This window comes from Primulina tabacum, chromosome 17 (genome assembly GCF_025594145.1).
Source record: "Primulina tabacum isolate GXHZ01 chromosome 17, ASM2559414v2, whole genome shotgun sequence".
NCBI lineage: Eukaryota > Viridiplantae > Streptophyta > Magnoliopsida > Lamiales > Gesneriaceae > Primulina > Primulina tabacum.
Window position 1 is genome coordinate 24,172,510 of NC_134566.1, and position 17,703 is coordinate 24,190,212.

Consider the following 17,703-nt stretch of genomic DNA (forward strand, 5'->3'; position numbering starts at 1 on the left):
TATAGCAGTAGCAGATGATGAACTTGGGACAACTGTAGCAGTAGTAGCTGTGAGAGCTTTGGTTGGTGGAATTGCTAAGGGCTCTTCTCCACTTCGAACTTCAAGTTCAAACTCATATACCTTCAGATCTGAGAACAAGTCATGCATTTCCAATTTGTTTAGATCCCTGGAAGCTCTCATTGCCATCGTTTTGACGTCCCATTCTCTGAATAGGGCTCTCATTACCTTTAATGCAACTTCCCTGTTGCCAAGATCTTTCCCAAGAGCTGTGAGTTCATTGACAAGGCTGCTGAAGCGTTCATCAAACTCATTCATAGTTTCTCCAGCCTTCATCTTCATATTCTCAAACTTCTGCATGGCTACAGAAAGTTTGTTTTACTTAGTTTCTTCGTTTCCTTCACAGATCTGAATCAATTTTTTCCAGATTTCCTTTGCAGTAGGACACATCTTGATTTTGCTGAAGGTATTTTTGTCGAGTGTCTTGTACAGAATGTCCTTCGCAACGTTATCAAGATTGGCTTTCTTCTTGTCCTCACTTGTCCATTTCTGAGGTGCGCCTTCGGTGATAGAAATAGCTGGATTTGGCTTTAAGATCTTTAATGGACCATCTGTGATGACATACCACATGTCATCATCTTGAGCTGTAAGATGGGCTTGCATTCTAATTTTTCAATCATCAAAGTCTTCTTTTGAGAACATTGGAATTTTGCTGAAGTGAGCCATGTCTGCTAAATATTTTTCAGAACAAGAATAACCTGCTCTGATACCACTTGTTGAGGATCGGGTTGAGTTTAGAATTGGGGTTGAATAAACTCAACGGCAAACTTAACCGATTTTTCGGAATGATGTGCTAGAGTCCTGTTAAAGATACTAGCAGATTCTTGTTCAAGTTTAAAGACCAGCAGATCACAAGATAATGTGCGGAAACGATCTGTTGGTTAGTAGGTGAAAAATAGTGAAACAGAAGCAGTAGATGGCACAAGGTTTGTTTCTGGAAGTTCGAAGATGAATCTTCTACGTCTTCCCTTCTTCTATTTTCAGAAGGTATCACTAAAAGACTTTGGTGAATACAATACAACAGTTGTACACACCCACTTCAACATGACTTACTCTTCGCCTATCGAAACTCTTAGTTTTACAACTCAACTCCTTGAATGATCTTAAGTTCTGGAAAAGTCTCTTTTCCAGTTACAAATTCTTCTATCAATGAAATAGTGAAGTGAATAGCTTGAGAAGATATAACGAAAATAGCTAGCACAATATGATCTCAATGATCAAGAGTATGCAATGAAGCGTGTGCTGCTTTTTCAGTGTTGAGCTTTTGGGATGACTGAAAGTTCTAGCGATGCTCAAATGATATTCTTTGATTTAGATTCGTTCCACTTCTCTCTCTTAAAAAGTGCTTCGTCTCCATATATATAGACTTTATCCAACGTTAAAATATGAACGGCTCTTTTGACTTTTCAGTGGTTCAGCTTTATTGCCGAAAATAGGACCCTGCAGAATACATCAAAGCAATCAGTCTCAATTCATACTAAAAATGGTAAACTGTCTTAAATGTTTTCATACAACATTTAATGGCATTTAATGAAGCAATAAATGCTAGTATCACGTTAATAGATCAACGGTAATATTTAAAGACTTTGAGATACGCAAAATTCTGTTAGTGTATATTTCGAGTTTTGTATCCCTTCTAGTTATGATTTTAGCTAAGAAGCAGTACTTAACAAGTACTGCTACTGGTCTTTAGCTCGATACAAGTGCTTCTGGTTTTCTGCTATTTTACATCTACTGGTTTTGTACTAAGCCAGCATCTACTGGTTTTTACTAGCATCTCCACTTTTACTAGCATCTCCACAACAAATTTAAGTCTAACATCAATGTTGAATACCACTTGACATTTTAAAACTCTATGAAAGTCTATTTTGAATACCACTAGACTTCTATAGAGTATGTAAAAGTCTAAATTGAATACATCTAGACTTTTAAAATCTACAAAAGTCATTAAATTTCAATAAATCTCCTACATTGAATACACCCAGTTAATTTGAACGATGTTATGTCTTTTTTATGCTTTTCAATTGATTTCTTTTCTTCACGGTTTTTTTTACCTCACTTACTTTTTTTCAAACAATTTTGAAAATAATTGATGAAATATTAGGATTATTTTGTAGTAAAAAATTGTTAAAATCAATATCAAAATATTTGAATGATTTTGTTGAAATATAATGTGAATAATATGAATTTCTGCTTCAATAATGGCTAAGTACGCATGGCGATTTAGTCCGGTTGTGATTTTACTTTATGTAATTCAATTATTCTAATTATTTGAGTTATTATTCCCTGCTTAAGATGTTTTTAGATGAGTTTTAAATAATATTGCTCGAATTCATGCCTCCAAACAGAATAACATTTTATTCATTTGCTACTTTGATACTTACACAGTGGAATTTTAATTTTTTTTCGCAAAAAGATGATATTGAACAAAAAATTAATGTTGTTAAAAAAACTAAAAAATTGTAAAAATCATTTTCTCTCTTGTATGTCATTTTTTATTGACACATATATTGACTAAATAAATTTAAAATTTTCAGCTATTCCACGATCATTTTATTGATGGAAGCCGGATCTGGGAGAGCTAATTTTTTGTTTCTTGGAAGTTGCCACTACATCAAAGTCTTTATTCAATTTCAATTCCTAATGGCGCAAATATATTGGAGATATTCAAGAGTTTAGGACGAAAATGTGATGCAATTAATTTTGAATTACCGGTATTGCAATACATAGCACCCCATGAGAAGATTGCAGTAACCCTAAACAAAAATAATGATGTCCGAAACATGATAAACCTTCATAGTTGTTTGAAATTAAATATAATCGAATTGAGAGCAACTCCAAAAGATTATCATAGTAAGGGTAACATAAATGTTGAGAACCAGGTTTCTTATTATTATTTTTGTTCGCATTGTGTTTTGATTTGAGTGCAATTTTAAGAATTTTCAAAGCTAATAATTATTTTTGTACTTGTTTTTTTATTATTGTGCCTCAAGTGAATATTATTTTTCATTATTGATTGTGTATATTAGTTAATTAATGATATTTAAATTTTGTTATAGTCTATAGTTTAAGTTAAATTGTGGTTAAACAAATATTGATGTTGTTGCTCATATATTATACTGATTTGTATTAAAATATTCAGGTTTGATTTTGATGATGAGGTTTGTTCGGATAGAGGCCATAAGCTTGAAGTTGGAACTTTAAGCAACTCTATTGATTCTTAGATTCATTGCATACGTGGTACTGATCAAATATTTAAAGATGCAGAAGAATTCAGGATTTGTCTTAAGAACTATGTTGTTGTCACTAGAAGATCTTTTTCTTACAAGAAAAATGATAATGATAATATCTTAATCGTTTGCAGCAGAGTGAATTGTGAGTAGAAAATTTTTGTCTCCAAACATAAATCGAACAATTAATTCGGCATAAGAAAATTCAAAATAAGTCATAGTTGTGGGGATGACAATTTGAGGACTAGAGGTCACCCTAAAGCTGTTTCATCATGTTTAGCTAATATTGTGAAGGAGAAGTTAAGGGGAGAGCCATCCTATAGCCCATGTACAATGATGAAAGACATTCAAAGAGATTATGGAGTAGAACTTGAGTATAATAAAATTTGGGCGGGTAAAGAGACGACCATGCATGATATTCACAGAACTGATAAGGGTTGTATGATAAAACTGCGATGTTATTGTCATGATGTTAAAGAAACAAATCCAAAAAGTTTTTTTGAATGTGAAATAGATCCGATGACAAACATTTAGAAGATTATTCATATGTTTTCACGCATGTCTTGTTGGTTTTATTAGTAGTTGTTGGCCGTTAATATTTTTTGCTGGAACTCACTAAGAACAAGTACAAAGGATGTTTATTAGTCGATGTGGCCAAGAATGAGACCGATGATATTTTTACACTTGTGTATGCAGCTATGGATGCAGAAAACGATTCTAATTGGCAATACTATTGCTATCAGTTAAAACATGTATTGGCGTCTCAATACATCGTGATATTTCGTAGCTACACTTTTTTCTCTAACTGACATCCTGGATTGATCAAAGCTATTTAGTTTGTGTTCCTTGATAGTCACCATTCTTATTGTCTAAGACATCTGCTCGATAACTTTGTCAAACAGATTGGTCATATGTTTATATTTCAATATTTTAGCCATTTGTTTTCTTTTCAGTTGGTTATTATCTTTAACGTTTTTAAAAATTTATTCTTGTAGATATTGGGTATATATCCTCTCCATAACAAAAAACATCGGTCTTCTGTTTTGAAGAAAGTTGCGTACACTCCATCAAGACATGAGTTTACTCAACATATAAAATGATAACTGATTCGATGCCTCTCGCCCAAGAGTTTCTGGTGAGCGTGTCCCCAGAAAATTCAAAAAATTCTATGTTTTTGGATGTGCGATGGGGTGTCCTTTACACTAATATTGTTGAAAGGTAGAACAATTGGGTAAAACCAGCGCAATATCTACCTATTGTGGATATGGTAGATAATATACGCTTTCAAATAATGACCACGATGCACCAAAGATGATAAAAAATATTGGAGATGAAAGAAGAACTAAATCCATACTAAATCCATGAAAGAAGAACTAAATCCAAGAAAGGAGAAGGATGTGTTAGTTACATATAGTAAATCTCTAACCTTAAAGGTGCACAAGTATTGTGGAGACAAGTTTGAGGTCATAGAGGGGGACACAAGTTTTGTAGTGGATTTGAATGCATGTCATTGTTCATGTCGATCTTGGCATATATATAGGATACCGTGAAAGCATGCTTGCTCATGCATAGAATCAAAGTCTCTGTCTGTTTGTCATTTATGTGACAGATATTTTAAGATGGACATGTACCACCAAGCTTATAAAGGAATCATCAATCTCATTACAACATATGACATGAATGAGGGTTATCTCAATGATGAACATACCATTTATTCTCGTGCAACCCATAGCCAGTCATGATGTAGATGGACTAAGTAGATACCTTCTCAAGTTGAACAATGTTTGACAACATTTGGGACATGTCATGGTCGAGGGCATAATAGACGAACATGCAAAGAACAAGTGTCATAATTGGTTTGATTGACAGAGACATTTACTAACTCAACAAATAACATGCATACATGCAATAACAGCTGTAAATCACACATTTTAAAATAAAAGTATTCGAGTAAAAGTAAAAAATACCGCGGTAAGAAAAATAAGACAAATCGTCAAACCCTCGACTGCATGTAAAATAATTCGACATGTAAAAAAAGAAAGTGTATGAAAATATCCATGATCACTCCCAACTCATAAGCATGATGTGCGGAAAAATTATGGTCCTCGGGTTAATGTGCGCACATCCAACTCCGCCTACTCAGTCTTTGGCACCTCCAATCTCCTCATCAATATGCTCACCTGCATCATTCACACCTAGTGAGTCCAAAGACTCAACACACTGAATCATTAAAACAAGTACATATACATAGCATGCAACAGTGAAAAGTACTGTAATTCAAAATACATTTCATGATCTTCAAATAGTAAGCATAAACGTAACATGATAAAACATAAATTTATTCTTATGGCATCATAACAACATATACATATTCACTTTTTTTATTTGAATTTCGTTTATCAGTTGTGACTTTCGTATCATCGTATTAGTCGATGGATCCATATACGTATAACCACGGTACCCGGCGATGGGGACATCAGCGACAGTATTACCCATTCACTGAGCCTTTGGCCTTACATGTCATCATATTGTCGTATTATCATGTTAGTCACAACCAACTCCCTTCCTCCAAAAACATGTCATCGTATTCATCACTTATAAAAATCATACATGTACGTAAATTTCCTTAAAATCAAGCATGCAGCGTATTTTTCATATTTCCATAAAAAGTCACGTTCATGTTATTATAAATATCTAAAACATGAAATTTTTGTGATCAGAGGGCGCTGTCAGGACTGCTAATTGACCCGGGTGCAAAATGATCATTTTGCCACTAGAAACCCTAATTGACTGTTTTACCTCTGGACCCCAAAATTTCGGCCCGAAGCCAAACAAAGACCTTAAAACACCTCAAAACATATTTATAATCATTTCTTAGACATAAACTCGAGCTCGTTTTATAACTTATACGATTCATTTTAAAACTTGGAGTGGGATCCCGGTTTTAATACGAATCAACCCGAAACTTAACCAAAACTTTCCAATTTTAAACCATGCCTCAACCATACCCTACCAGCCCTTAAACCACCTAGACCAGCCCACTTAAGACCCTCGAACAGCACCTGAAAGTTGCTGGATTTTTCTAAACCAAAGCGAGCCGAACCCTAGTGCACTAAATCCTCGAATTCTCGACCTAGACCAAACCAACGGGGACCAAACTTGAACCAACTATTCCTAGCACACCTCTGGACCCTCCTTGACCAACCTAGGCACTGCCCTTGCCCCCATGCTCACGCATCCCTTGGTTCCTCAAGAAACACACAATTTAGCCACTGTATCTTCCGAAACCGACTCCTATCTTTTGGAACTCCCTTCTACTCGAGACCAGCCATGTATGGGCCTCCCCTACGCCTCAGTTTGAACCCTCCTAGATTGCACCATGACCTGGTTCATACCTCCTTGGCCGAGCCTACCCTTTCCTTTCACCCGACCAACCGCAAACCCTAGCCCCTCAAGAAAACCGATCGGTCCTCCCTAAAACGTGACCAACTCGTTACTCCAGCCGCTTTCCACCTTAACTCCCAACGTATACAGCCTCTTAACACTTCAAACCGGCACCCCCTTACACAAGAACAACAAACACGTGAGTTTCATGTTAAACAAAAGCATATTTTGTGACAAACTATGCAAAAGATGAAGCAACATGATAGTCCTATGCAATCCTCAAGAAAACACACACACATCAACATAATATAGCGTGAATGATGAGAAAAATAGATTTATAGCGTGCCTTTGCGAATATACGCTCGAAACCTTTGATACCAATGCGTAGAACTTGCACCGGAGAGACGGGAAAGATTTTCTTTGAAAACAAGGGAGAATTTTTGAAGAGGCTGCTGTTTTCGAAGGGGGATCTGCTGCTGCACAATGAGAGGGGTAGCCGAGTGGAGTGTGCTAGGTTTATGGTTTGATAATTATGTTTAGGTAGTATAATTATGCACTAATGGGCCCTTAATAAAAATTAAAGAGATAAAAAATATTTTTAACCCATTAAGCCCAAAAAATTCTCGAAAATATTCCGTTTAAGTATGTTTTGTGAAAATATTGCCCGAACCCTCAAAAATTTCTCCGACTCGCTAAAATTTGCCTACAGGTTAAAATATGACCTGGCGAGTAAAAATACTCCACCAAGTCCCATTTTCGAAATTCTCACTTAATTACACCATGCAATAATCATGCAATAAAATAATTAAACACAAATTTTAGTAAAAACTTAAATTGCATGCAGTCAAGTTACGTAATTCGAATTTTTCTAGACCTTATGATATATAAGCTTGGAAAAAACAAGAAAATACTATCAATCCAACTATGCAACCTCCCATATACTTTTTTTTTTTTCGTTTTAGAGAATCTAAGTTGGTCTTCAACTTCATCAAGCAAAAACCTAAAAGCTTCATCTCTCGAAGCATACCCAAAAAATGTTTCCAAATTTTCCAAGTATGGAAAATAAACTTGTATTCCAAAATTACTAATAGGAAAAATAACACAATTAAAAATCAATAAAATAAAAAATCCAAAAAAACCATCAATTTCAAGCTCATTCTACGCCAACTCAAAAAAGCTTTTCTATGATGACATTTCTCTGAACACAATTCATTCTCTTGAAATGGTGTTGAAGAAAGTTAGAACCCAAATTTAAATCGATAATAACCGGTTGACCAATGCTAGGAAAATCTACAATGATCGAGAATCCCTAGAAGTGAATATCATCATGGTACTGCTTCCAAACAAAAGTTGTATATCTAAGCTTCAAAGCGTTTAAACATTGCATGGACTCTTGAGGTTCTTATAAAAAGATTTTGGATATTTAATCAAGGTGTAAGAGGTGAAGACCTCTATCTTTTTAATTGTAATTCACCCGATTTGGAAACTAAATTGCTCCATTACAGATAAAAATTTGTTGGAGAACACCTTGAGTAACCTTATTTTCCAATTGGAACAACATCTTCATCATTATCATCCGTGTTTTTTTAGTCTTTGTCATTTATAATCCAAAAATAATAAGTATCGATCAATGATTTTTAGAAATATTTACACAAAATATGTTAATAGAAAACACAATGTAACATGTTAATCTACATAATACATTCAAAGTAAGTACCACAATATAAGAGATTATGCAGTACATAGTGAAATATTTCACAACCTAACATATTAATCTACATAATATATTCAAAATCATCATGCATGTTAACTGTAAAATAATTTGACGATGGTACAACTATATAAAAAAATCTATGGAACTCATGTTAGAATACAAGATAGCCACAATAATTTTAGTTAATCTAATTCTTTAACATTCAGTAAAACAAAACTTTAGTCTCACATATCTACATGAATGTCTTACAAAATTAGACAACTAACCAGCAAAAGAATTTAAACATAAGTTGGCTTCATGAATAAAGTGTGTTGGGATCGGAAAAGAGTTTAGAGGGCGGGTGAATGAACTCTTTCAAATTTTCTTTTCTAAAATTAGTTTTCAATCATTTTTTAGGCGGTTGAAAATTCTTTCTCAAACGGTTGGAAACTTGAACCACTGATGAGTGCGGAAAACGGTTCACAATTCCCAATAGACAGTTCAAACACTTTTAGCAAACTTAACAAATTGCGGTTGGAAAATTAAGAGCTTGCAAGAAGTAAATAACACAGGATTTTTATGGATATTCGGAGATTGAATACTCCTACGTCACCCCTTCTTCCTTTTCCAGGAAGGATTCTACTAAAAGACTTTGGCTTTACAAAGTATTTGCAATAGCCCACTCCAATCAGGACTTATCACACTGCCTGTATTGGAACTCTTAGTGATCACTTTACACTTCTGGATATTAAGAACACTCAGTTCACCAGACACCAAGACTTGATCTAATAACCAAAAGGTTACTGATGTGAATAAACGATTTGTTTTGAGTAGCACGAAATTGATCCTTAGACGATCGAGTGTAATGCTGTTTTAAGCGTGCTTGAGAGAGCAATGAAGCGTGTAAGATTGTCGTAGCGCTCTGAGATCTTTTTGTGTATGCTAGCAACAAGATTTTTCAGCTGATCGATCAAGTGTATTTGCTAGCACCCTCCTCTGTTGATATATATATACGATCTTCTTAACGGTCGGAAAGGATGCATCAACGTTAACCTGCTCCACTGAACAGATGTGTTGCTGTCGACTTGATGAGCATTTAATGATCTTTCATAGACGCATTTAATGTTCTTTTTCCTCGGCATAGTTCTGAAACGCTTTTCCTGAAGAGTTCCTTTTATGGTAACTGTCTTCTTTAATCAGAGCTGGAAGTCTATACTTGGTCTCCCCTTTCTATGATAAAGATATAAATGCATATCATTTTTGGAACAGATGAAAGTATATGTTGACTTCAAGACGATGTAATATTTTGAATGTATGAAGCCGGTCAGAGAATGTCTTCTAGCAATAAATAGTCTTCTTTAATGATCCGGTTCTGAGAATCATTAAAGTCCAAGCTGAATCTGCTAACGGTCTGAAGTAAGCGGTTGAGACTTCTTGGAGCGTTAGCCGGCCAGGAAGATATACCAGTGGATGAACAGAGCGGTTGAATTGATGCATATCTCATATACGAACCGTAGCTGGTTTCAAGCTGGTCTTTTTTTGTCATACACCAAAATTCTTGGGAATAATATTTTCTTAACTAAGTGAAAAAGCCTAAACTCATCACCAGGACCCCAACTTCCATATGTATGTTATCACCCAATATTAATATATAATAATGATAATAATAAAAAATAAGTTACTTTTCAACTTGAGCCTCAAATAATCACTTATTTATATCTGAAACCAAAACTAAAATAAAAAACAAGAATTACATGTGCTGATACACTAATAAATTTAGCATAAACAAATGGAAACGGGCAACCCATTTACAAATAAGATCCTCGGTTTTGGTATGCTTTTCTTGTTGCGAGATCACATCCTCATAAAAATTGTTGGAACTTATCACGTGACTGAAGAATATGAAAACAAATATCAGCAATGTAAAAATATCGATGCTTCAATGCTGAAACGAGATAGACAAAAAATATAAGGATAATAAACAAGTACAAGTTTTAACATCAGGGGACATTATTTGATTCTTGAAGAGAAGTGCCAGAGGCCGCTAATTTATGGGCTAAATCTTGTAGGTATGGAGACCATCATTCTCAAACACAAACTCATACATAATATGAATTTCCACAAGTTACTCTGTAATAGCCCAACCTTTTACCATGTTAATATTTATAGTTTATCATTGTTATGAACATGTTATATGGTTTAATAGTTGGGATTATGTGCAGTGGTTATTGGTAATGGTTATTGGTTATGGTGATGTTTATTGAAATGGTAATAGAATGGTTTTTGGAGATATGTTTCATGGTTCATGATGATTAATGGAATGATTAAATAGGGTTATTGTTGGTGTATGTTTATTGTGGTTGGTAGTATTATGTTCATAGTTGGTGATGAATATGAAAATGAATGTGTAGAATAGAAAGTTGATCTTGAGTCAAATAGGAAATGGAAGTGCAGAACGGTATGAAAAATGTGGCAGTAGTTGTGGTTTTTAGTATAATATCTTGTATATTGATCCAATTGATGTGAGACACTTCCATTAGAAAGATAAGATATAAGGTTATAACTTTCGTGTTTTGAGTTTGGTTCAAATCCTTAGAGAAGACGAGCCAAAAGTGGCCCGAATGGTGTCGTGCGTATCGTCGTTCCTGCACTGATTTATTTTGGTAGAATAAGCATAACTTTTTACTCAGAGCTTCAAATTACATGAGGCCAATTGGAGATGCAAGATAAGACATAAGGCTACAACTTTCATGTTGACCACCTTTGCTAATTCAAAAGCTAAAAATGAGTTTTTCGGCAGAATGTGGCGCGCATATGCGCCAGATCTCGCGCCATTGCGCGTGTTTGGCAGAACTGGGCGCGCATATGCGCCCGGAAAGTCGCGCATATGCTCCCAGCATTCTGTATAAAAAATAAAAACACGTTTTTAGGCAATAAAGGATTTATATATTGCATTGGATAGGGCTTTCTACTCATTTTTCCTTCCTTCGATTCTCTTGGATCGATTCTTACCCTCTTCCTCATAAATCTTCTCTTCTCCAATTCTTCAATTACAAGGTCAAGGATTTAGTGAAGTACTTGTTAGAGTAGGTGCCCGTCGAGCCAAGTGTTGGCCGAGTGTTCACAATGAAACTCTATGTATAAGCAATCTTTATTTTAATAATATTTGAAATTATTGTTTTGGAAATCTTTATCTGTATACCCATGTTAGTTGCATAGATAAAGACCTTGAATATACAAATAGTAGAAAGAATATGAGATGCTCATACGATGAGTATCATGAAACTCATATTTGGAATACTGTATATTCTAAACAGTTCCTAGTCGATTCAGCCGCCACTAAGAAGGATATAGGCCGCTAGAGTTCGAGACTAGTATCTGCGATGTGAGTATCATGTTTCATTGGTAGGGGACATTGTGATGTCCGAGCATGCAGATAGGTGCTCCTGGTAGAGTGCACTGAACAACCCTCCATAAAGGACTTTCCAAGTGGTTCTCACTTATCGAGTGGAAACATCCTAGTTTATGGTTGTACACCATTAGTCCTTATGACCCGGGACAACATTGAGACTCTATGTGCTAGAATTACACTTTGACTTGTTTACCGACTCTCAAGGGGTCATCAGGTGGCAAGGTTGGGTGTTCTGTCGAAACACATAGTAGTCGATGCATTGTAGTCGGGGATTCACCGCTTACCTTCGGGTATGGATATCCTATGTGTTCTCATGTATGTGTAGGTTGAAATCTCTGATCAGAGTTTGGTGGTAATTATGAAAGGGGTTTCATAGATTACACCATCGATGCAACTACGACATGACACATAGTATCGATTCATTGACAACTCTCGATAAACCAATGGTTGTCGAATCGGTCGGGATATATGAGTTGAAGGGACCGTACTGTACGCTAACCATAATTGAATGGTTCTTGCAGGCACTATCATTTGATACCTAGGGAATCATGTAAGCGATGCTGCTAGGCGTTTAACATGATTGGTTGGGTACTATCAGACTTGAGTTCTGACGTTCTTGTTATCAAGGAGTTGATAAGTAAGAATGAAGCAATTGGGGTATGCTCATATAAGGACATGTTTAGTCCGAATCACATGGAGATGTGAACCCACGGCTAGTTGTATCAATGAACCATTGAGGGCCACACAAGTACTAGCTTTCTAGATCCCGTTGAGAAGTAAAAATAGTTTAATGTGGTGAACGGCTTATAAAGGAGTTTATAAGCGTAAGGAAAATTAGAAGTATGACTTCTATACAGGAGAAATTAGTTCAATGTGTTGAACGGCTTATAAATGAGTTTATAAGCGTAAAGAAAAATAGAAGTATGACTTCTATGAGAGAAATATAACTTTTAATTTATGAATGTGTTCCTAAATTAAAAGTAAGCCAAATAAATAATGTATTTGAAAATTGTGATTTTCATAAACATTATTATGGACTAAATTAAATTAATTCAAGTGTTGAATTAATTAAACACTAGTGGGCTTAGCAGAGTCCAAATAATTAAATTAATTCAAGTGTTGAATTAATTAAATAACATTGGGCCTTGTAGAGCCCAATTGGAAATAATTATTTAACTAGTGGGCTTGAGTAAAATCAAGTAAAGTCTAATTGGGCTCAAATATGTTTGACACAATTAAAAAGTCCATGGGCCTTTTGTAAATGTTACAAGCCCACTAGGGTTTGCATGCTTGGAAGGTGAAGAGTTTTGAATACTTTTTAATAAAATATTGCATGGCATGCAAGACAACTTTTCCACTTTTCCAACAACCAAGGCAACTCTCCCCCTCCCTCATTCAAGGGTGTTGGCCGAAATATTGAAGGGATTTTCTCTCAAGTTTTCTCTCATTTTTGTGTTCTTCAATTGTTGGAGAAAACACTCACTTCTCAAAGAAAAATCCTCTTAGTTTTCTAGTGCAAATTAAGAGAGGATCTACCTAGTTGGTGGTGGGCTTAATAGTTGAGCAAGGAGTGCTCAAAGGAAGCTTGAAGATAGTTTCTACCATTGAAGAGCTAAGGTGTTTACACCTTAGTTGGAGCCGTACATCAATCCTTGTGATTGATAGGTAAAATTCTGAACACACTATGAATGTCGTTTTTGTGTTTTATTGTATTTGCTACACATTATAAGGGGTGGCCGAAAGTTTTGATGAAAAATTTGATTTTTTAAACTTCCGTTGCGCTTTCGGTCACCGTAACCGATCATCTTTCAAGTGGTATCAGAGCTATGGTTACGATTTTGTGTAGCATTTACAAGATATTATATTGAGATTGATTTCTAACCGCATGAGAACAAAATTTTGCAACAAAATCAAGGCCACCTTGGGGCACATTTCGGCAGCTTGTTGCTGCCCATTTCGGGCAGCTTGGGTCTGCCCGAAACGGGCACCAAGGGCAGCCCTTTGGGCTGCCCGAAACCCCCTTTTTAAAATAAAAAAAAATATTTTTTGTTGCCGAAATCCGGCGACGGTGCTCCGGCGACGGCGACGACGACTAGGGTTTCCAAAAGTGTTTTGGATTATCAAAGTGTCATGGGCCTTGAGTTGTTGGGCCATTGAAAAGCGAACATATTTGTGAATTTTGAATGAGCCAAAATGTTTTTGGTGAAAAATAAGTTTTTGGGCCCTTAAGTTTAAAATTACAAAAGTTGCAAATTTTTCTCATAAAATAAATAATTGAAGTTGGACTTTAATTATTTATAGTAAATTGTTATTTATAAGAAATTCGGTTATAAATAAATTAATTGGAAAGTAGACAAAGGTGTTTGTATACTTTGTTAATTTAATTTATAATCGTTGCGGTTAGTGATTGGATCAAGATATATAATATTGGATCAATTAATTATTGTGATAATTAATTGATGGTGTATGATATGTGATATTATGCATGAAGGATGATCAAAAGCCCAAGCCCAATTTGCTAGGTGTATGCTAGGATATTTTGTGTTGAATGATTGTAATAATTATCAATTTATAAAGTGGGCTTGGTTTATGGCCCGTTCCCACCCCCATGAGATGTATCCCTATTTTCCATGGATATTTATTTGTAAATATTAGTATAGTGGATGATCAAGATTGGAAGATGGTGGCTATGATGATTATGAAGTTCAAAGACATGTAAATATTGGAATCTAATGTAATAGATGCATTTGCATCCCTTGCATTTCCCTAGGATTGGACCTAGGCCCGTGTTTAGCTCACACGGGCCATTAGTATTGGGGCGATTGATCATCCTTGTTTGTTTACTGTTTATAATATATGCATGATATGTTATAAATAATGAGTATGTGCGTTATTATTATGATAATAACAAAATTGCATGAATCCGGCAAACATACGATCAAACATGGCGAGCTTTTAAATAAAATTAATGATGAGACCTTTCAAAATTAAAAACCCTCATTTTGAATAAGATTCAAAATTAATATCAAGCCCGAAAAGGAGAATTATAAATTTGTTTATAATTTCCATGTCTTCCATCGACAATGGGTGCATGATGACGCTACCCGTACTCGGGGCTCGGCTCATATTATTGGGGGGCCCTGGGTGCCGGAAAGCTGTGACATCCATTGACATGGTGATGTGAACTACGTGGAACTCCCATGATTTCGGCTCATATTATTGGGGGAACTCATGGCGACCGTCCATTAAGGTTCAACATCGATGGGTAAGGCTTGACACGTGAAGATGAACGACGTCATATTATTGGGTCCTAATCAAACGTGAGACAAAAGTTTACGTAGAAGGGTTGCATTGTGATGCAATTGGAAACTACCTTTTAGGAATTATGATTGGCTGATATTATTCGGGATCATAATTCGCTAATTGGACCTTACGTACCTACTGAGGAAATGAGTTTCCCGTTTTCACTAGAGGGTAGTGAAAGATGTCAAAACAGTGGGAGCAAATATTTATGAAGTAAAAGTCCAAACTTCATATCTTACTAAATATTTTAAATAGTCATCAACATTTATCTGTTTTTACTTTTCAGTACAAATTGACAATGTCTTCGATTCGCAATCCGATATCCATAATACTCGACAAACACATATTAACTGGACCTAATTACCTCACTTGGCTAAGAAACCTAAAAATCGTCTTGAATTCGGAAAGGGTAGCATATACACTGACTGAGTCGCCCCCTGTTGAGGCTCCGACTGACTGCACTCCTGAGGAATTGCAGGCTTACAAGGAATGGTGTGACCATGACTTGATAGCCAGGTGTTATATGCTGACTTCTATGAATGATGAGCTGCAGAGGCGTTTTGAGGATGCAAAGAGTGCTGCTGACATTCATTTGCATCTCAAGGAGCTCTTTGGTGAGCAAACACGGCCTCTTAGGCATGCTACCGTCAAGGAGCTGATCACTTTGCGCATGCGAGATGGGGCCTCGGTCCATGAGCATGGCCTGAAGTTGATTGGGCTCGTGGACAAGCTCGTTGGCATGGATCTGATCTTGCCTTCGGAGTTGACCACCGACGTGTTGCTGTTATCATTGCCTAGCTCATTTGATCCTTTTGTGGTGAACTTCAACATGAACAATATGGAGCCGACCCTTGAGGAGTTGGTGAATATGCTTGTTACGTTTGAATCAACCATCAAGAAAGAGAAGTTGGTTCTTTATGTGGGTTCTTCATCTGGTACGAAGATTGATCCACATGGGAACTGGAAAGAAGCATTCTTTCCAACGTCCCAAGAAGAACGTGCCCTTGATGAGGCAATCTCCGAATCCCGTTGAGGCAGCCAGACCAGTTAAGGCTGACAAGACTGATGATGTATGTCATCACTGCAAGAAGCCTGGATATTGGAGGCGTAACTGCAAGGACTATCTGGCCCAGAAGAGTTCTGGAAACGGTATGTTCTATATCGAAGTAAACATTTCAATTAACTCTACTTCTTGGGTATTGGATACCGGATGTGGCTCACATCTCTGTAATGATTTGCAGGTGATGGGAGGAAGTAGAAAGCTTAGGGAAGGTCTGACCTTCTTAAGGATGGGCAATGGAGCAAGAGTTGATGCCAAGGCTGTTGAAGATGTTTACTTATTGTTGAACAATAGTTTTAAGTTAATTTTATGAGATGTTTTGTTTGTACCTAATTTTGTGAAAAACATTGTTTCATTTCTATGCTGATAAAAATGGATATTCTTGTTTATTTTGCAAAGGTGTTTGCAACATTTACATGAATGAATGTTTGATTGGTACTGGTGAACTTGAAAACGATCTCTATAACTTAAAATTGAAAGATATTCCATTAAATGTCCATTCAAAGGCAGACACCATATGAGATATGGATGGGTAAGCCACCCAAATATTCTTATCTTAGAATATGGGGGTGCCCTGCTTATGTGAAGCAGGTAGTGGGAGATAAATTGGATAGTTGATCCATTTTATGTTACTTTGTGGGATATCCAAAGAATTCGGTTGGATACTACTTCTATCATCCCCAAGAAACAAAGGTGTTTGTTTCTAGGAATGCAAAATTTTTGGAAAAGAAATTTCTATTAGATAGAAAAGGCGAGATGATAGAACTCGAAGAGGTTCGAGAGACACCCACAATTGTAGAACCCACACCCGAAGAGCCAAGAGAGGAGATACAAGCTCCTAGAAGATCCAAGAGAGTCTCGAGACCACCTATGAGGTATGGTCTGCTTCTTGAAGAGGGCCATGATGAGCCTATCCATGGATGTGATCCAAGGACCTTCAAGGAAGCATTATATGATGCCGATTCATCCAAGTGGCTTGAAGCAATGGAATCTGAGATGAATTCCATGCATTCGAACCAAGTGTGGAATCTCGTGGATCCACCTGAGGGAATTGTTCCCATAGGGTGTAATGGATTTACAAGAGGAAACTTGGGGCGGATGGGAAGGTATTGACCTTCAAGGCGCGATTGGTGGCAAAAGGATATACTCAAAGACAAGGAGTTGACTTTGTGGAAACCTTTTCTCCAGTCGCAATGTTCAAGTCCATAAGGATTTTGCTAGCCATAGCTGCATGGTATGACTATGAGATATGGCAGATGGATGTTAAGACAGCCTTTCTTAATGGGGATATTAAGGAAGAGATTTACATGTCTCAACCCGAAGGGTTTACATCTATCGGAAGTGAGCATATGGTATGCAAACTTCAAATATCTATTTATGGTCTAAAGCAGGCATCTAGGAGTTGGAACCTCAGATTCGATAGTACAATCAAAGAGTTTGGTTTTGCTAAGAATCCTGAGGAACCCTGTGTGTATAAGAAGGTCAGTGGGAGTGCTGTGACATTCCTGGTGTTGTATGTTGATGACATTCTACTCATTGGGAATGATGTAGGAATGTTGCAATC